This window comes from Lissotriton helveticus, chromosome 4_1, assembly GCF_964261635.1.
Source record: "Lissotriton helveticus chromosome 4_1, aLisHel1.1, whole genome shotgun sequence".
Classification (NCBI taxonomy): Eukaryota; Metazoa; Chordata; class Amphibia; order Caudata; family Salamandridae; genus Lissotriton; species Lissotriton helveticus.
This window is the reverse complement of record NC_136063.1, coordinates 701,684,447-701,705,499: the sequence shown is the minus strand read 5'-3', so window position 1 is coordinate 701,705,499 and position 21,053 is coordinate 701,684,447. Positions and strand designations below refer to the sequence as shown.

Genomic DNA, 21,053 nt, shown 5'->3' with positions numbered 1-21,053 from the left:
TGATGTACTGTACTCCTTAAGCAAGGCTCCCCCCACCCTTTTGTGAACCAGTGTCATTTTGGTGGTATGGGGTACCCAACTCATACTGTCACTCAGCCGAATTCCCAAATAGTCGAATTCTGCAACTTTTTCCAGCGGGATCGAATTCAGGATAGGAGGGCACCCCAGTTTTCTGGGGGGATTCATGACTAAATATTTAGTTTTTTGTACATTTATTACGAGACCTCTCATTACACAGAAATCCTGGAACCGGTTCAGGAGTTTTTGAAGGCCCTGGGGAGTTTTTGAGATGAGAAGGGTGTCGTCAGCAAACAACAAAGTTGGAATCTTAACATTACAGAGTGTGGGGGCGTCTGCTGGATCTTCAAGCAAGTAGTCAACCACCCCATTCACATAAAGCGAAAATAGGGTGGGTGCTAGGACGCAGCCCTGCCGTACACCCCTCTCTACCTTGATCTTGTCAGTCTCTCCCCATTCAAGCCCCATCTGACCTGGGCAAAGTTAGCTTTGTGCAATTTCATTAGGAGGTCCACGATGTATGGGGGCATTCCAAGGCCGTACAGCACCCTCCAGAGTTCCTCCCGGGGGACAAGGTCAAAGGCAGTCTTCAGGTCTATAAAGGCCAGATAAAGGCTGCCCTTGCCCAATACCACCACCTTCCAATACAATAGCAGGAGTCTGAAGACTTGTTCAATTGTTCCTGTGCCTGTGCGGAACCCGGCCTGCATCTCGGATAGTATGTGGTTTTCGTCTACCCAAGAGAGGATCCTGCCCAAAATTGCTTTTCCCGCCACCTTCTGGGTCGAGTCTATCAGGCTTATGGGCCTATAATTTCCCGGTAGATCACGATTTCCCTTTTTAAATATTGGGACTACCTCTGCCCCTTTCCAAGACTCTGGAACAGACCCTCCCTCCATGATGGCATTGAGGAGAGCGGAGATCAACACCCCCCAGTCACCTGGATATGCACGAAGAAGATCCCCTGGTAGCCCATCTGGACCTGCTGCTTTTAGTGGAGTAAGGGTTTTAATTAAATTCTCAACTTCTTGGGCTGAAAAAAGAACCATATCTCTATCCATAGGATAGGAGGGGAGAGTGAATTGGTCGTTAAGTGGGACTTCAATGGCACAGTAGAGACCCGAAAAGTGATCAAACCATGCCTTGGCTGTGCTAGTGCACGTCCTCAAGGTGTCATCAGGGCGCTTCCTACTACCCACCAAATTCCAAAAACTTCTCGCATCTCTCCCGCGACTAGCCGTCAGGAGTTCCTGCCAGAAGTTGTCTTCCCACTCCTTCTTTGCGATTGTTTGGCAAAGTGAATATGACCTTCTGGCCTCCCTAATCCTTATTTGGGATTTAGATTTAACTGCATCAACCAGCAGAGTCTTCGCCTCTCTGCACGTGCGGTTAAACCAGCCTTGTCTAGCCCAAGAACCTGGCCTCTTCCCCTTGGTGCTACTTGGGACGGTAAAAAGGTCACTAAGGGCCAGGGTTAATTTACAGAATCTTTCAGATACATCCCCCACCCCACTCCCCAGAGGATCAAGATTACCTACAGCTGCAGCTAGGATCTGTGATATGGAAAAAAGTTTCTCAGTTGAAAGTGACAGCTTGGCCCATTTTAGCCGACGACCGCAATTCGAAACTACTGACATATCCGGGACTGAGGAGCACAAATTTTTTCTGCCAGAATCATCTAAACACCTGTTGAACAAGGTAAGTGAAAGGAGATTATGGTCACTTTCTACGGTGGGAATAATAACCATATCCTTAACAAAACTCCATAAGTGAATATGGAGAAAAAGATAATCTATTCTGGAGGAGTGCGCAGGCCTATTGTAGGTGTGAGCTCCCTTTTTGTCAGAGTTGGTCCTACCATTGAGTGCCCTCAGGTCAAACTCAGATGATATAGAGTTGACCTGGAGCGCCACTTCCGACCATTTCTTGATTGGTCTAAGCTCTAGAGCCGGTATGCCCCACCTATTATCCACAACCTCTTGATCCTCTAGTACTTCAAGGCCAAGAGGCTCAAAAGTACAGTTAAAATCACCACCCACCAAGGTGCAGTGCTTGTATGGCGAGGATCGGAGCAAGGCTTCCAACCGCGCTATAATGGGGGATTCTCTACCTCCCTTTACACCTCGGGCATAGATGTTGAATATATTGAGGATAACCTGGCCCTTAGGATTTTTTAGTGTGATATTAAGAAGGTCGGGACATTGAGTATCGTGCTCGACCACCCTACAATTGAGTGCGGTAGCTACCCATACAAGGAGGCCTCCCGAAGGACGGCCACGACCACGCTCAGTTTGTACCGCTGGTATATGGTGGGACGAATATCCCGCCTTGTGAGAGGGCTCCCTACACCAGGTTTCCTGGAACAAACAAATGGAGTAGTCCTCCACCAGAGTGTTCCAATCAGGCATTGGCAGTTTCCTATCCAGCCCGGCCACATTCCAACTGAGAACCCTAATAAATGGAACCGTCACAGTCGGGATGCTACCGGCCTCGATGGTATTCGCCAGATCTGTAACTCCCACCATGGGACAGGCATACGTGGGCTCAGTCGCGATCGGCACTATCCCTAATTCCCTTGTACCACCTTGAACCATATGCTCCCTAGGAGCGGGCGGTGAGTTGGATTCAACAGAGGAGTTTAAATTTCCACAGTTAGGGGTACCAGTCACTCTGTTGGGTATTGGGCTCCTTTTATTAACCCGGCAATCAAGGGATTGTCATCGTCCTTTCCCAAGATCATTCCACCCTCCCGCAACAGAGGTGAGCGGAATGGTAGAGTAAGTAAGATTCTGTGAAGAAGGAGCTGCTATCCCTGGCCATGGACAATTTCCGGGGCCGTTCGCCTCATCGATCAAGGAGGTTAAAACACTAGAGGGGCGTGGGTAGAAAAATGTAAGGTCAACAATGCCAATACCTCCCTTGCCCGTGCACCAGCCCTGTCTCGTTATCCACCCCACCACCCTTGGGTCTTGAAAATTGATCACAATACAGTCCCCCCCCAGGTTTTTGATGGTGGAACCTATCCAATCTATTCGCCTCACTCCCAGAATGAGACCATCAACTTCCCCAGGCAGCGGCCGATTCACCCTTAACCAGTGCATAGCTTTGTTTTTAAGCATCTGGAAGGTTTCTCTCTGTCCCGGTGGGAGTGGTGGGACATTTATCAAGACTGCTACATAGGGGAAGGAATCAGGAGTGAGGTTCATAGGGGGTATCTTCTGTGGGGGCTTTTTCAAGGGTGGTAGGGGCGGTCTGGGGACAGGGGGGCAGGGCGGGGTATCGATTTGTTCGTTGTTGACTGATTTCCGATTCCGCAGGCAGGTGATACACCAATACCCTTTTTGGTGCCCTCCGCTCCTCCTCCCTCTGCAATACCCACCCGATTAGTACTGGGCATCAGCTGTTGCACAACAGATTGGCTAGTCAATGCAATAGTGGGGGCATTTGCGACAGTCCCTGATGGTACAGAATTAAGCGACTTCGGAGGTCTCTTTGCCGCTCCACTGCTAGTTTTAGCAGACAGGGGAGAGTTGGAATATTCCCTTTGTCCCTTAGCATGTGGTGGGGCTTCGGCAATGGTCTTGCAGTTGCTGATGCCATCCTGCCTGGACTGTGTTTTTATTAATGCCTTAGTCGAGAAGAAATTATCAAGTGTAGCCTGTTCGAAGTGGTTTAGGCGGTCGGTAAGCTTGGTGATGCGTTCCTCTAATGGAAGCAATAGGGACCGTAATATCCGTTCTACTTCGGGAAGCAAGCTAGTCAACCACGGCTGTGTGTCATCTATTACTGTCCCTGTATCTATAGTGGTGGGTGGACTAGAATCTGTATTACCGGAGTGTGTAATTGCCCCCTCTTGCGTAAGTTCATCCCCTCGACTCTCTACTGTAGCTGCCTTACTAGGGTGCATACTTTTATTAACTTTCCTAAGTTTATGGGGTGGTTTAGGGGGAAGGCTCTTCCTAGATGTGATGTTACTTTTCCTTTTAAGACCCGGTTTTGGGTTGGTCAGTGGAGCACACACCACAGGTGGGGGGGTTAGAGTTGTGATAGGACTAGCACGGAGAGTGATCAAATCACCCACACTACCCAGGTTGGCCCCATTCGTACTTGCGTTTTGACCCAGATTGCAGAAGTCAGGTAATTGGAGTGAGGACAATGGTGTTACTAACGCGGGATAGATTTGGCCAGAGCGCTTGTCCCCCGAGTTCTTTAACAGTTCGATTGATAGTCTGCGCTCTGCACGCCTCTCAGCCAGCGATAGCTCTTTGTCAATAGGGTTGGCGGGGCGATTGAAAAACTTATCCAGTGGACCGACCACAAATTGGCCAGCATCGGCCGTTGGGGACCTCAGGACTGAACCGTTGGGGTGGTCCGGCATATTGGAACGTTGTGAACTCACTTAGCTGCTAACTAACAGATGTATACAGATGTCAGCGAAATGGCCCAGCCCGGCCTCCAGCGGCCCCGGACGGCCACAGACGGTCCCGCCCTTGTCCCGGGCTTCTCCCGGCGCGCTCCCGCACGCTCCCGCGTAGCGGATACTCCGCGGACCTAAGTACACAGGCCCCCTTTTGGTCGTTGGCTGATAGGCAGGGGGGCGTGGCCAGCGGGGAGAGCAGCCCAGGTGTTGCTGGTTGGGCGCGCAGGGGCTCCTGGACACTGGAGTCCCTGCCTAGCAGCTCGCAGCCCCGCTGGACCAACCGCCACTCCCGCGCTCCTCCCAACAGCTGCCTGTAGCAAACAGCCTCCTTCAACACAGACGCGCTGCGGGACCCGCGAAGCGGGTCCGGCGAGTCGTCACAGAAGCCGCTTCCACCCAGCAAAGGCACACCAGGTCGCAGTGAAGTCCGGTAAGAGCAGCAAAAGCAATCCGAAATGGGTCCCAGCTAGGTGAGGGTGAATGGCGCTTATGACTCCGTCGGCAGGGGGCGTGACCAGCGGGGAGAGCAGCCCAGGTGTTGCTGGTTGGGCGCGCAGGGGCTCCTGGACACTGGAGTCCCTGCCTAGCAGCTCGCAGCCCCGCTGGACCAACCGCCACTCCCGCGCTCCTCCCAACAGCTGCCTGTAGCAAACAGCCTCCTCCAACACAGACGCGCTGCGGGACCCGCGAAGCGGGTCCGGCGAGTCGTCACAGAAGCCGCTTCCACCCAGCAAAGGCACACCAGGTCGCAGTGAAGTCCGGTAAGAGCAGCAAAAGCAATCCGAAATGGGTCCCAGCTAGGTGAGGGTGAATGGCGCTTATGACTCCGTCGGCAGGGGGCGTGGCCAGCGGGGAGAGCAGCCCAGGTGTTGCTGGTTGGGCGCGTAGGGGCTCCTGGACACTGGAGTCCCTGCCTAGCAGCTCGCAGCCCCGCTGGACCAACCGCCACTCCCGCGCTCCTCCCAACAGCTGCCTGTAGCAAACAGCCTCCTCCAACACAGACGCGCTGCGGGACCCGCGAAGCGGGTCCGGCGAGTCGTCACAGAAGCCGCTTCCACCCAGCAAAGGCACACCAGGTCGCAGTGAAGTCCGGTAAGAGCAGCAAAAGCAATCAGAAATGGGTCCCCCATCATAAATATGAATAAACTGATCTCAAGTGACAATTTATGAGAATGTACACAAAATATCCACGATTTTTCAAATACCTCCGGTTACTAGCAGCATTCTAAGTACGTTTAAAGGGATCGTAAAAGAGGACTGAACCATGATTATAGCAGTTTTTTGTTCTTCATAGTTCTAAATACATAGGTCATGAGTGAGTGTTAATAAATACTTAAAATCCCAAAGATTCTTCAAATACCTCAAAGAACTAGCAGTTATGTAATTACATTTAACGGGATCTAAAAAGGGTGCAGAATCATAAATAAGGGAAACGGAAAAAGGGGCACTGTGGTTCCCACCTAGGTTAATTCAATAAATTAAGTTTGAAATATATGTGAACACTTACTATTTAACTTGCGGCAGTTCCTGTTTTAACTTCCGAGGCAGCATCAATTTTACTCTCCAATCCAGCGCACCGGCCCTCCGGCCCACCGGCCCACTCCTCGCCGCACCCGCTCCGCGGGTGCCGCTTCGACGTGTCCAGCAGAGACCAGCACTGAGGGGCATTGTTTGTGGCGGCTAGGCGGCAGTGGGCGCGAGGCGACAGCGGGGCTGCGAGCGTGCGGGGACTTAATTTCCCAGAAGTCCCTGCAAGACCGACGGAGAGCTTCCGGTCCGCTCTCCCTGCTGGCCCGCCCCCCGCCCCTCCCGAGGCTCTTAAAAAGGTGCTTTTTGAACCAACGTTTGGGACACTTACTATTTAACTTGCGGCAGTTCCTGTTTTAACTTCCGAGGCAGCATCAATTTTACTCTCCAATCCAGCGCACCGGCCCTCCGGCCCACCGGCCCACTCCTCGCCGCACCCGCTCCGCGGGTGCCGCTTCGACGTGTCCAGCAGAGACCAGCACTGAGGGGCATTGTTTGTGGCGGCTAGGCGGCAGTGGGCGCGAGGCGACAGCGGGGCTGCGAGCGTGCGGGGACTTCATTTCCCAGAAGTCCCTGCAAGACCGACGGAGAGCTTCCGGTCCGCTCTCCCTGCTGGCCCGCCCTCCGCCCCTCCCGAGGCTCTTAAAAAGGTGCTTTTTGAACCAACGTTTGGGACACTTACTATTTAACTTGCGGCAGTTCCTGTTTTAACTTCCGAGGCAGCATCAATTTTACTCTCCAATCCAGCGCACCGGCCCACCGGCCCACTCCTCGCCGCACTCGCTCCGCGGATGCCGCTTCGACGTGTCCAGCAGAGACCAGCACTGAGGGGCATTGTTTGTGGCGGCTAGGCGGCAGTGGGCGCGAGGCGACAGCGGGGCTGCGAGCGTGCGGGGACTTCATTTCCCAGAAGTCCCTGCAAGACCGACGGAGAGCTTCCGGTCCGCTCTCCCTGCTGGCCCGCCCCCCACGCCCCCTATATTATAACTTCCGCCTCCCGCAGCGCGGGACGCAGCCCGGGCGAAGACTGGGCAAAGACAGGGCCGTTTGAGGCCGTTCGAGGACGGCAGACGACGGCCTCGGCACAGAACCCTAGCATCCTTTTTCTCTCCATTACACGTACGGTAGGCGGACCAGTGATCCTCATCCCACATTATAACATAGACTGGCTATCCACAGGAATTATTGTCTACCTCCTGTCAGGCCCACGTCGCAGTATTTTGCTTCTCATCGCAGATGTCCACCATGCGTACTAGAACTAGAAGCAATACTAAAAAAGCCACTTCCGTGGCACAAGTGACCGGTCCCATAGATCACTTCATCTCCCCGGTAAATGAAACCATTGACAAGAGCATTATTTTGTTGGAAAAAAGAGTCTCCCTGGATCTCATGAACGCTAAACGCTCATCTCTGGGCTCCATTGCAACTGCAAGCTCCCCCTCCCACCAGACCGCTAATAATTGTTCTCTACCCTTACCCTTAACGGCTGTCCCCACATTGACTGTCCCGAACGCTGTTGACCTATCTGTGACTCATTCAGATTTCGATCTGTCATATGTTGACCTTGAGGCTACCCCAGATTTAGAAGCATGCCAAGCACCTGATAAGTTAGAGCAGAGTGCACTTAGCTATCCCCATATACCTGATACAGGAATGATTCCAAAACTGATAGAATCAGGGAGAGGCACCACCACTTCCATCAAGACTCCGCCCAAGACTAAGGAAAAACCCAAAGTAAAAGTAAAAAATCACAACTTGATCTCACCTATCCCCAACTCTGTATCAGGCATACCTTGCTGGGTTGAAAACATGGTAATTGACCTTAAATCTGATCTCGAAGCCACTATAGCTGCACAAATCAAACCTTTAATATCCAAGCTTGACAGACTTACGTCACTTATCAATCTGAAATGTGGTACCAAGACAAGCGGGATTGGGCCTTCACAACTGCACGGGGCAAAAGAAGTACTTCCCAAAAACACACCCCGTACCAACCAGGTAACAGACACATTGATCAAGTCCAATATTCCACTAGCTACCAAGGTACCAGCTGTACAGCTTCAAACCCAAAAAGGGAATAATTTAGATCACTCCCCATCCACCCCTGTTCCGCAGGTTCAGCTTCAGCAACTCAAACAGCCCCGAAAACTTCTACAGGTCCAACCAAAACAGACAACCACCAAGTTAAGGGTATAAATGGTTACACTACCACTCCAGCAGCACTTTCCTCCTTAGATAATCCTCAAGAACTTAAGACAAAGCAGGTTCGTTCTAAAATAATCAATCTGCCGCTGGAAGCTTCCCCCTTCGTGGTCGTTTTAACGGCCGTACCTCCACTGAAGGAGGATGTCAGAGAAACTTTCGCAGAGCTAAGGAATAAATGTGCGCAGTGGCTCCAACTGCATAAACCCTTACCCACTCATATTAGTGGTCAGATCTTTTCTGTACGTAGAGGCGACTGGGTGGGAAGGAACATGAAGACCATAGCGGGTGATGTTATCACCATCAAATTTAGGGAGATAGGGGCAGCAAATTATATCTGCAACACACCCAGCAGTGGACCTGCCACCCAAATAAACCCACTTCCCTTGTGGAGAAGTGTGGCTCACTGGTTAGAGGAGGCAGACCAGGAAGCAGAGGTCAGCCCGGGACCAGGGTTCAATTCCCAGCTTGGCGGGGTCTTGAGTCCTAAAATGTCCATGGACTCGACAATTCTCGCTCCGGTGCCTACTCAATTCACGGGTTCACACTCTGCGACTCTGGGCAATAGCTTGCTTAATCTCCACAACGGCCCCTCGCGGCGGGATGCCTGGCTTTCACCTTGTGGATACCCTGCCGGGGTTATCTCACAGGGGAATACCAGGACGGGTTCCCTAAGCAAGCGCTTAGAAACCGCTCGGTGATTTTGCGCTATATAAATTCCTGTACATTTACATTTACATTTACCCACTCATATTAGTGGTCAGATCTTTTCTGTACGTAGAGGCGACTGGGTGGGAAGGAACATGAAGACCATAGCGGGTGATGTTATCACCATCAAATTTAGGGAGATAGGGGCAGCAAATTATATCTGCAACACACCCAGCAGTGGACCTGCCACCCAAATAAACCCACTTCCCTTGTGTTATTTTCTACCCACACCCCCTATACAAAACTTTTCCAGCTCCATCTTCCCAGCAAATAGGGGGTTGTCACACCCCTCAGAATACACCACGTATCAGTGGCAGCAACCCCCACATACCTTACGATTACCACAAATACCACAACACACAACTTTCCAGTGGCAACAACCCTCTCGACCTCTACAACCCTCCTACCCTTTTTCCCAACAGTGGCAGCAGCCTCCTCAACCCACACATTATTCCACTCACCAGTGGCAGCAACCGTGGCAAGGACGGCCCCCTCCTTTCAACCCACTAGGTCTTAATCAGCAAGGCAGAGAAAGGGACGAATGGAGAGGACAAGAACAGTGGAGAAATCACAGCGACCCCCCACGTTGGGATGGTTGGAACGGCCTTCCCCTAACAAATAGGTATAGTGCTCTAGAGGGTGTCGATTGACCACCACAGCCAGAAGAACAGTCTTTAAATAGCACTGACTCAATGGTATCTTTGGACCCTTCTCTAACCCATGTAGACCCAGAGATTTGTAATGGACTTCAAAAAGTTAAAACCATTAAAAACAAACCAACAACTTTAAGCCTGATCTCCTGGAATGTCGCAGGGTTAAGGACAAAGGTGGAGGATGGGACAATCATGTACCATGCGCACAGACATCAAATAATCTGCCTACAGGAGACGTGGTCACAACTAGAACAGCATTTACAGGGGTATAAGACATACTTTTCCCCTGCGTCAGTTGGACAGAGGGGTAGACCAAAGGGTGGATTAAACATCTATGTAGCTAATACCATCCAAAACACCAAAATAAATATCATTGAACTGGATTCTAACTTCCAGATCCTCGGTCTCTCCTCACTGAAAAAAGAGTTCGTAGTTATTATTAATTTTTATAATAACCTTGACGAACCAGACTTTCAGAGAATTCTGGTTCACCTCCACAAAAAACTAACTACCCTTAGACAGAAACAAGGAGCAAGAGGTGCGGTAGCTATAATATGGGTAGGCGATTTTAACCTACATGCATGTACCCAACCCAAGCAAAAATGTCCGGGTATGGTGACAGAGGAAGGTCTTTCCCTTATCCACTTCTCACATAACAACATGGGCAGAATAATGAATGATCTCCTATCAGACCTGGACCTCCAAGTAGCAAATACTTTGGATTATGGAACCAACTCACTAGCACCAACCTATATAGGAAGAGGTTTCAGCACTACGGTTGACTTCATAATAATATCAGCAACCCTACAATCTAGAGTAAAAAACTTTGAAGTCATACCGAACTCCCAAAGTGATCACGCCATATTAAAAATGGAAGTGATAATAAACCATCAACAGTCTCCTCCTATGATAATAGCTAGTGCTCTGACCCAGGAAAATATAAGCATGGATAAACTAAATGGGTATTCAATAAAGTGGGGCAAGATAAATCCAGAGGAACTCACTAAAGATCTGATAGAGTTAGTGTACCCCCAAATTAAGAACTGCCTGGATATGTCGACAGAAGATGAAAAACTTCTTAACAACTTTGCGCAAATAATGGCCAAAATAAAGGTTCTACTCAAACATAAAGCTGGACCACATCGATTAAAAGGTTGGTTTAACCAAGAGTGTACCAAGGCCCACACAAAACTTAAACTAGCCCTAAACAAAGACGAAAGAGACCCTCGTACTATATCTATCCTAAGAAGGGAATACCATAAAACCAGAAAAAAGAGAAAAGAGGAACTTAAGCAAACCCTTTGGAATGAACTCCATGTCAGCGCACAGGAGAAAAACACTCAAGCCTTCTGGAGAATACTAAGAACTCCCTTTCTGGCTGATGACACGCTCCCAAAAATTGAAGTTACAATAGAGGCAGCAGAATGGGTAGCTCATTTTAATAAAATCTTTCAAAAATCATTCTCCGACGAAGAAACAGAAGAGGAAAAAAAATACCTCCAATATACCCTATAGATTTAAACTTTGAAATTTCCGAGATCCTTCTGGCACTGAATTCAACCAAAAATGGAAAAGCTCCAGGCCCAGATGGAGTCCCGGCTGACTTTTTTAAATACAAAATAGATCTTTGGGCCCCGATCATCACAAGGGTGTGTACTGCAACTGCAAAGAAAGGAATCCTGGACTCATGGACAACTTCCATTATGGTACCGATATTTAAGAAAGGTAACCGCCAGGATCCCGGTTGCTACCGCCCAATTTCTTTGCTGGATTCATTGGGGAAGATGGTAGGCAGAGTGATCCTGGAACGACTTCAGGATTGGGTGGAGGAGAGAGGTATATTATCTGACCTACAATTCGGTTTTAGAGAGGGACTAGGAACCGTGGAACAAGCCCTGAACCTCTCGGTTATTTTTGGAAAATATGTGCAAGCCAAAAAAGAAAAACTTTACATGATTTACGTGGACTTGTCCGCGGCTTTTGACTGTGTCTCTCATACTAAACTATGGTCCCTTTTAGCCCAAATGGGGGTAGATCCCCCACTGTTGAACTTTTTAAGGGAACTGTATTCCAATCCTTCCGCAAGAATTCGATACGGCACAAAGGGAGAACTGACAGCGTCATTCAGAGTGGAGCGTGGGGTCAGACAAGGATGCGTCCTGGCGCCCTTCCTTTTCTCCCTCTACACTAACAACCTGGAGGTAGAGCTTCTGAAGGGCGCCCGGGATCTCCCACAGGCTAAACAACGCCCGATCCCCGCTCTGCTCTACGCGGATGACGCTGTCCTTCTGGCACGAACTCCTGGCGAACTTCAAAAGTCCCTAAACAGATACTCCCAATTTATGAGAACCCTAGATCTTCACATAAATGTGAAAAAGACTTTCGTGATGTCAGCCGGGGTCGGGAGAAAACATCAGAAAACCATTATTCTAAACACCCAAAAAATAGACCCCACAACCGAATACTGCTACCTAGGAGTTACAATAGACAACAAACTCTCCTGGAAAAAGGCAGTGGAAGCCAGGAAACACTGCTTTAAAAGACCATTAGCAGCATTGGTGACGTTTACACAAAAATTGGGAAAACGACCGCCCATGGAACTGTTGACAATATACAAAGCAAAATGTCAATCAACAGCTCTATATGGAGCAGGCTTATGGGGTCATACGGACGTCACCTCCCTGCAAGTAGCAGAAAATAACTTTTTTAGATTTCTCCTGTCAGCCCCAAAGCGATCTTCGATCTACGCCTGCCATACAGAATTGGGCGTCCCACACATCGAAGATCTTGCAAAAATACAACCATTACTCCTATGGCGCCGCATTTGGGTTTCAGAAAAGAACGAACTCACCAAGGCGATTCTGGCTGATGCAATGTCCTTGGACCATGCTTTAAAAATTAAATGGCTGGCCTACATTAGGAACTTCTTCACCGACCTCGGAGTAGAACAATACTACCTAAATCCTGAAAAAATTGTAGAACTCACAAAGAATAATCTAAAAACATTAGCTTTGGGACACTTGGAAAATCTAAGATTACAATCTGAAGTAGGGAAACAGTCCGTTCAACACGCAATAACGGTTCAATCCACCTTTTTAATTCAGCCCTACTTAACCCTCAACATTGGTACTTTTGATCGCTACCTTCTGATAAGATTCAGACTAAACATATTTCATAAGCTGGTAGCTTTTCCAACCCCAAACGTCTGGGATTCAAATCCATCTTTATGTCCATGTGACGAAAAATCTATACAAACCACCCTTCATACCGTCTTGTTCTGCAAATTTTATCAAGAACTCCGTAAAGTTTGGCTACTGACTCTCCTAAAATCTTGGGGTCTTAGACAATGTCGACCAGCCATGTTGAGCCTGCAGCTCTTGGACACTGAAGCCACCTGCTACCATGTTCTCAACTTCTTGAAGTGTATATACAGACACAGAAAAAATCTTTAAATTAACAGTATTGAACAAATTAATTGATTTTTTAAAAATTAGATATGTAATTTTTGATGTTATCTGTAAACTATCTTGCACTGCATATTTTATTATGTACCGCTTTTATGGATTTCCAAATAATCCGAATAAAGTTTATTATTATTATTATTATATATGTGAACAAGCATTGGCAAAACCAATAGGTCTATGTTTGTTGTGTTAAGGCAGCGAACACTGCCAATGCTTGCTTGTAAAGCGCTGCTAAAAAATAGTGAAGCAAAAGCAAAGCTGTATCTTTTGGTGTCTCAAAACTGAGCACTAAATTCAATAGTTTCAATTTTTATAAAATGAATGGTTTATTTTTCAAATTTCATGCAGGAGACAGAGAATTTAACAAGCCTCTTGCACGTAATCCAGCTTAAAAATAACACAGTGGTCTACTTACAGGAATGTAAAAGAATTTAACAGCTGCCTGAGGAAGAGTCTGAATTTAAAGGAAACGTTTGCCATTTACTTTCCACATGACTTGGAACTCGAAAAAATGCTCCAGCCATTTAATACTCTGCAGCAGCCCGGGAAGCAGATTTATGGTCCTCTGGGAGAAAAAAACATATTTCCTTCTGCCTCAAATGCAGGCTGAGTGAGTGCAAGAACCTGCCCCTCCCACAGTGTAATAAACATTGTCTTTGTGAGCCACGGCCTGGGATTTCATGCAACATGTGGCAGCAGCGGCTAAAAGAAAACCAAACCAACAAGTCTGGTCTTAAATGTAATCTGGCACAGACATACGTTTTGCTTTGCTTTTATAGATGAGGTGGGGGAAACACAAAGCACTGGGGTAGCAGAGACATGAAGGGGAGAACACAGGAAAACCCACAGAGTACTCGGAGAAAAATGTAGTTCCCAAATGTGAACTATGGAAGGATACAAGTCATACAATCTAAAGGATGGTAAAGATGCTGTGCTCCAAGGGAGGAACAAACACTGGATAAAGAAGGAAGGTAAATGACGAAGAAGAAAACAAATAAAACTGAAGAAAGAGCAGACAAGAGATAAGTATTGTCTGATCCTAAGCAAGTTAGCAGGGCCGGTTTACACATTGCTGGTATCAGGTGTGACAATCTTTGTTGACACCCCCCCCCCCCCCCCCCCCCGGCCCCAATGACATTCTTCTCCACGGATTCCCGACTACCACCCTTTAATGGTGCCCCTCATCTCTTAGACCTCTCTCACATTTACTTAATTTAGTTTACAGCGCTACTCATACCAACGTAGTGTGTCAGAGTGCTTCACATCACACACACACATATTTTACAAAGAGAAAGTGAATGAATGTGGAAATCAATGTATAGCAAATGTTGCATAAGAAATTGAGGGCCACAAGGACTAACAGTCACAAAGCACCTATATACTGGTAGGCACTACATGCCAAGAGTGCTTCATTTGGAGGAATGTCTGGACAGGTTTACCAAGTTTTCGTGCAACATAGCACAGTAACCAAAGTTGCCATTCTGTATTGTGTGAAAAGGAGAGCACAACAGCACCATCTTTAATAAGACATGGTGCTACTGTGGCCCAGCTGCAAAATGCGGAGCTGTTGTATGATCCGGCTGATAACGGGAAAAGCGCTTACTGACTGGCAGAGTGGAAGTGGATGCTGTCCCCTTGCCCAAACTCATCATGGAAGGAGCATGATTACCCTTGGAAGTCCCGCAAAAAGTCAGACACTGACATACTCTGGCATAGATTCGTACGGATGCTACTCAAGCGAGCCCCTTTACACCGGTAGCTCCCGCTTTGGATTCTAAAGCCAGTCAGACGCATGGGCATGGCTGACAATATGTAATTTCAAACGTGGCCTGATGGGTGTGAACTCCTGGGGGACCTATATCCCGGCAAGATCTCTCTCACATTTTTCGGAGGCCAAACTTGTATTTCCTCTTGGGACCGGGCATTTATTTTACGTGGGACTGGCAGAGGTGGCCAGGGTAACATGGCTGACCTACCTACCCGCTCCTGCCACTACACAAACACTTGGGAGTCCTCCTGTTATGTGATGTGGGCCTCCGCTTGATTTCACAATTGTACAAAGCCATGCGTTGTGATGAGATGGGTCCGCACCCCCTCCCGGTCATGATTGGTCTGGGACATGGATCTGAGGGGGAATGGTTGATAGTCAATGATTTCACTGATACTGTGCCCTGTAAGGAAAATGCTACTTACCAGTATGCATCTGATCTTGGCATGAAGAGCTGCAGATTCACACACTGTGCATAGATCGCCATCTGGTGTTGGGCCCGGATGTTTGCACTTTGTTGTTGTCCTGGAAAAGTCTTTGGGAGTCACGAGATAGGTGACTCCTCCTTTGGACCATAGTGCGCATGGGCATTGGCTCCATCTTCAGATTGTTTTTTCGCCAGTTAGGGAAATGATGGAGTTGTGAGAAACAGAAAAGATGCCCATGTATGCTGTATCTAAATAAGATAATACTGCAACAGATAAAGGTAACCGGGGAGGCGGGTCGGCGCGTGTGAATCTGTAGCTCTACATGCCAAGAACAGATGCATACTGGTAAGTAGCATTTTCCATTCGAGGCATATGAGCTGCAGATCACACACTGTGCATAGATTGTATAGCAGTATTCCACCTTAGTGGCGACCACCAGTATCGGTTGCAGTTGTTTGAAGTAGTGGTTTGTATACAGCCTGGTCCACACTAGCTTGTTGCTTTGCTTGCACATCTACACAATAGTGTTTTGTGAATGTGTGCGGTGTAGACCATGTAGCTGCTTTGCAGATTTCATCTAAGGAAATGTTCCCTAAGAAATCCATTAAAGCCCTTATTTTTCTGGTAGAGTGGGCTTTAGGGGGAATATATAATGTACGCTTTGCTTTTTGATAGCAAATTTGTATGCATTTGACAATCCACCTTGCAATCCTAGCTTTTGATATAGGATTGCCTTTATGTGGTGGTAAGAAGGATACAAAAAGTTATTGAGTTTTACGAAAAGGTTTTGTTCCGTCAATATAATAAAGGAGTGCTCTTTTTACGTCTAGCGTATGAAGTGCTCTTTCTGTGACTATTTGTGGTTACACGAAGAATATTGGCAACCCTACAGACTGGTTGAGATGAAAGGGAGAAATAACTTTAGGAAGGAATTTTGGGTTTGTCCTGAGAACCACTTTGTTATGGTGGAGTTGTAAAAATGGTTCTTGAATAGTAAGTGCTTGTAGCTAACGGACTCTTCTAAGAAAAGTGATGGCCACTAGGAAAGCAACTTTCCATGTGAGAAACTGCAATTCCCATTTGTGCAGGGGTTCAAAAGGAGGATCCATTAGTCTTGTGAGCACAATATTTAAGTTACACACAGGTGATGGTGGTACTCTTGGTGGAATTATTCTTTTGAGTCCTTCCATAAAGGCTTTGATGGGAGGTACTCTGAATAGTAACAAATGCTGTCTGTTTTGTAAATAAGCTGCTATAGCCTCTTCCATGCTCATGACGAGCTGTGAGCCACGGCGCTCCGGTGCTCATGACGAGCTCAGCTCGTCATGAGCCGTGGAACGCTCACAGGCGGGGATAATTCCCCTGCTGTGCTGAGCGTTCCACGGCAGGTAATGCACCTGTGACGAGCTGAGCTCGTCATGAGCACAGGAGCGCCATGCCTCATGACAAGCTCAGCTCGTCATGAGCATGCGGGCGCCATGCGCGCCCCCTCTCCCCCAGCACAACGGGAAATTAACCCCCGCAGCGAAGGGGATAGCCGCAAGGTGTAACCTAATTGAGGTGTATGCTAGGTTAGACCTTTGGAGATGTAGCAGGTAACGTATGATGTGTTGGATTGACACATCTAAGGGATTGATGTTGTTATTGTTGCAGTATATAACAAATTGTTTCCACTTGGCTGCATAGCAAGCTCTAGTGGTGGGGCGTCTAGCTTCTCTGATAACATTCATGCAATCAGGGGGAAGGTTAAGGTAACCAAACTCTAGGACTTGAGGAGCCAGATCGCTAGGTTGAGTTGTGCTTGATCTGGGGGTTTGATCTCTCCATGGCTCTGGGTTAGGAGGTGTGGAGAGAGGTGTAGTTTTTGGTGCGGGACTACAGATAGTTCCAGTAATGTGGTGTACCACGGGTTGACTGGCCCATGTTGGAGCAACTAGGATGAGAGTCAGTGAGTGTTGTTGCAGTTTGCGCACCACCAGTGGAATGAGTGGGAGAGGCGGAAAAGCGTACGCAAATCTGCCTGACCAATTCATCCATATTGTATTGCCTTTGGACAATGGGTGTGGATACCTGGCGGCGGAAGTTTGGGCATTTGGCGTTTTTGTGTGTGGCAAAGAGATCTATCTTTGGGTGCCTCCACAACTGGAAAAATGGTTGAAGAACTTGCGGATGAAGTTCCCACTCATGAGTCTGTTGCGTTTGACGACTTAACAGATATGCTATAGTGTTCTGGACTCCTGGAACATGTTGGACTAGGAGAAAAATGTTTTGAGGAATAGTCCATCTCCATATGCTTCATGCTAGTTTGGAGAGTTGCAGGGAGTGTGTTCCGCCCTGTTTTTGTATGTAATACATTGCTGTCATATTGCCCGTGCGGACTAGGACAGCTTTGCCCAGAATGTGTTTCTGGAACGACTTCAGTGCTAGGAATATGGCTAGTAACTCTAGGTGATTGATGTGGAGCAACCTTTGTTGGGGTGTCCACATGCCCTGCATGGTATGATGTAAAAGATGAGCTCCCTATCCGGAGAGCGATGCGTCCGCTGTTAGTACAATCTGTGGAACTGGCTCAATGAACGGTTGCCCTTTGGAAAGGTTTTTGGTGTTCCACCACTGCAGAGAGCGATGTGTGCGACCGTCCACCAACACCAGATCTATCAGTTGACCTTAAGGTTGGTTCCACTGATGTGCTAGACATTCCTGTAGGGGGCGCATCGGGAGTCTTGCGTGAGGTACTATGAATATGCAAGAGGTTATCATCCCTATGAGTTGCTTGAATACGCGGAATGGAAGAGAGTGTTGGGGCTGAAACCTTGCGACAAGGCTTTGTATGCTTGCTATCCTGGCTGGACTGGGATATGCAAGTGCCTTTGAGGTATTTAATGTAGCCCGAGGTATTGTTGTATGTGGGACGGTTGTAGGTGAGACTTTGGGCGTTTTATGGTAAACCCTAAGTCGTGCAGCAGTTGGATTGTGGCGTAAGTGTGTTGTACACACTGGTTGTATGACTTGGCTTTTATGAACCAGTCGTCTAGGTAGGGTTAAACCTGTAAATGCTGCCTTCTTAGGTGAGCCGCCACTTTTTCTAGACACTTGGTGAACACTGTGAGTGCTGTGGGGACTCCGAATGGGAGAACCATGAATTGATAATGCTGACCGTCCACTAAAAACCTGAGATATTTCCTGTGAGAGGTGTGAATGGAAATATGAAAGTAAGCGTCCTTGAGATCTAGAGTGGCAAGGAAATCGCCTTGTGCGAGCAAAGGAAGGACCTGTTGAAGCGTGGCCATGTGAAAGTGGTCTGATTGTATGTACAGGTTTAGGGGTCTGAGGTCCAGAATAGGTCTCAGAGAGCCGTCCTTCTTTGGAATGAGGAAGTAGAGGGATTAAACCCTGTGTTTTGCTGATGCAGGGGTACCAGTTCTATTGCATGTTTTTGCATGAGGGAAATAACCTCCTGTTTTAACAGTGATAAGTGTTCTAGTAACATTGGGTGCTGCCAGGGTGGTATGTTTGGGGGATAGAAATGAGTTCTAGACAGTAGCAGGTCAATCCAGAACTCTGAGAAGCTCCAACTCACTCCTCCTTATTCCTCCGAAACTGAAAAAGAAAAGCACACAATACCGATCGTTTTCTGGCAACGCTCCCAGGATGTGGAACGCTCTCCCTAGAGTCCTCAGATGCAACCCCTCTTTCTCCTGTTTCAAAAGGGACCTGAAACTCCATCTCCTTAACAAATACTTTCCTGACCAACGTCAACTAACCTAGACTTCAATATCCGAGTTTACTCCTCTCTCTTGACATTCAAGGATCGTTGGTGACCGGACTGTGTTAACCACCTTATTTTTCATGCTGTATTTTTTATCTCTGGTTTGTTTCCTTACTGCCCGCCTACTATGTAATGCAATTTCCGTCTTTTTTTTTACAGTGTGTATGTAAAGCGATCTGATACCTACAGGTCAAGCTAGCACTATATAAAACTTTTAAAAGAAAGAAAGAACCTGTTTGAGCGATTTGTCTCACCCACCTGTCTGTGGTGATATTGCTCCAGACAGGAAGGAACCGTTGTATTCTCCCACCCACAGTAGTGGAATGGTGTGGGGGGAGCGGAGGGAAGTCATTGGGTAGGGGTGGAGGCAGATCGGGTATTGTTGGTCTTGCCTCTACCTTTGTTGTTGTTGCCTCTGTAGCCTCCTCTTTGGTACCCTCTGGTGAATGTAGACTGGATGGGAGCCTTGTAAGTGGTGGAAGGGTTGTCAGAGGAGTAGCCTCTGGAGATGCCTTTGTAGAAAGGGTGATGAAAAGAACGTCTGGGAGCTTACGATTGCAAGGCTCCCATGGATTTGGCTGTGTGTGTCTTTTTTCATCTTTTCAAGTGATGAATTTGCATTAGGTCCAAATAAGTATTCCTGTTCGAATGGCTGGTTTAAAATGGAAGTTTGTTCTTCCGGTTTAAAACCTGAAATGCGTAGCCAAGCATGTCTACACAGAAGTACACTTGTGTTGACGGCTCTGGAGGCTGGATCTGCTGCATCCAGAGTGCAACCAATGGAGGTGTTAGTGGTGATCTTTCCCTCTTGAATGAGGTAATTGGCCCTGTTCTTATATTTGTCTGGTAGGTGCTGCAATAGGGTCTCAAGTTCATCGTAATATGCCCTATCATACCTGGCTAACAAAGCTTAAGTGTTGATGATACCCAATATGTTAGCTGCTTGTGACGCTGTTCTTTTGCCAGAGGCGTCTAATAGTTTGGACTCTTTATCGGGGGTGGAGCATCCCCGGATGTCTGAGAGTTGGCCCTCTTCCTAGCATTGGAAACTACTAGTGAATCCAAAGGTACTGGGCCTTTAATATAAGGTGGGTCCCCAGTGGCAGCTTTATACTTTTTCTCGATCCTGGCGTTAATAACTCTTGCCCTTAAAGGGTCTTTAAACCCTCCAGGTGCATGCTTGATGACCCCTTCTAGCATGGGTAAAATAGAAGTGGACCTTTGTCAGGTATCAAAAGTGTCCATTAGGAAATCCTCCTCCACCGGATCTGTGTGTAAACTAACCTCATGGTATTGGGCAGCTCTGTGAAGTAGCTGAGTAAAACCTGTTCAGTCCTCTGGAGGGGAAGGCCTAGAGGGGTAGATATCCTCCTGTGGATCATTAGGGACATCTGGCGTGTTGTAGTCATCCCAAGGATCAGGGGAAGAAGGTGGACTATGGTCCCCCAATGGCTCCTCATCCGAACCCTCCCCTTCATTAGAAGTGTCATCATCCCCTGGTGGAGGAGATGTTGTAGGAGAATGGTGTGGTGGGGGAGAAAGTGGAGGAGGCGGTGGTGGAGAAGGGACCCTGAGGGGAGATGTGGCAATGTCCCTCTTTTTAGGTGGTGAAGCCGGTGCAGCCGTATCCAATGGTGGTCTTGTTCGAACTTAGGGTGAGCTGACCAGTTTTAGGGTCTTTTAGAAGAGTTTTTTGTTGAGGGTCTGGTGTAAAAAGCTCTTCTGATGGAGGCTGATCTTTCGGCACCGACTTTTTCGGTTCGGCAGACTTTGATACCGACACCGGAACGGTTTTGTGGTCCTTTGGCTTGGAACCGTGATGTTTTACAGTCTCTGTGCTGTCTATGGAACCGGTGGCGTCCTTGATTCAGAGGTGTTTTTCGGCTCTGGAGGACTTGAATGCGAATTTTTAGAGGGGCGGTTTTTTGCTCGGCTCAGAGTGGTTTTTCGGAGTTGATGGGTCGGTGCGTGTAGATTTAGGTGCCTAGTGCTTGGATGTGGTGGCAGCGCTCAGCACGGAGGAGGAGGGCGGCTTCTTCTTCGGTGCTGGTGACCGGGTTTCTGTACCGGTGGCAGACTTGACTCGAGCCCGAGTC

The 21,053-nt window shown here is 48.0% G+C and overlaps 1 protein-coding gene across 1 annotated transcript in view; it reads right to left on the bottom strand.

Annotated features, from left to right (window-relative positions):
• Positions 1 to 21,053, bottom strand: part of PRKDC (protein kinase, DNA-activated, catalytic subunit) — a 3,158,350-nt gene that overhangs the window by 3,012,513 nt on the left and 124,784 nt on the right. The gene's annotated exons all lie outside the window — the stretch shown is intronic.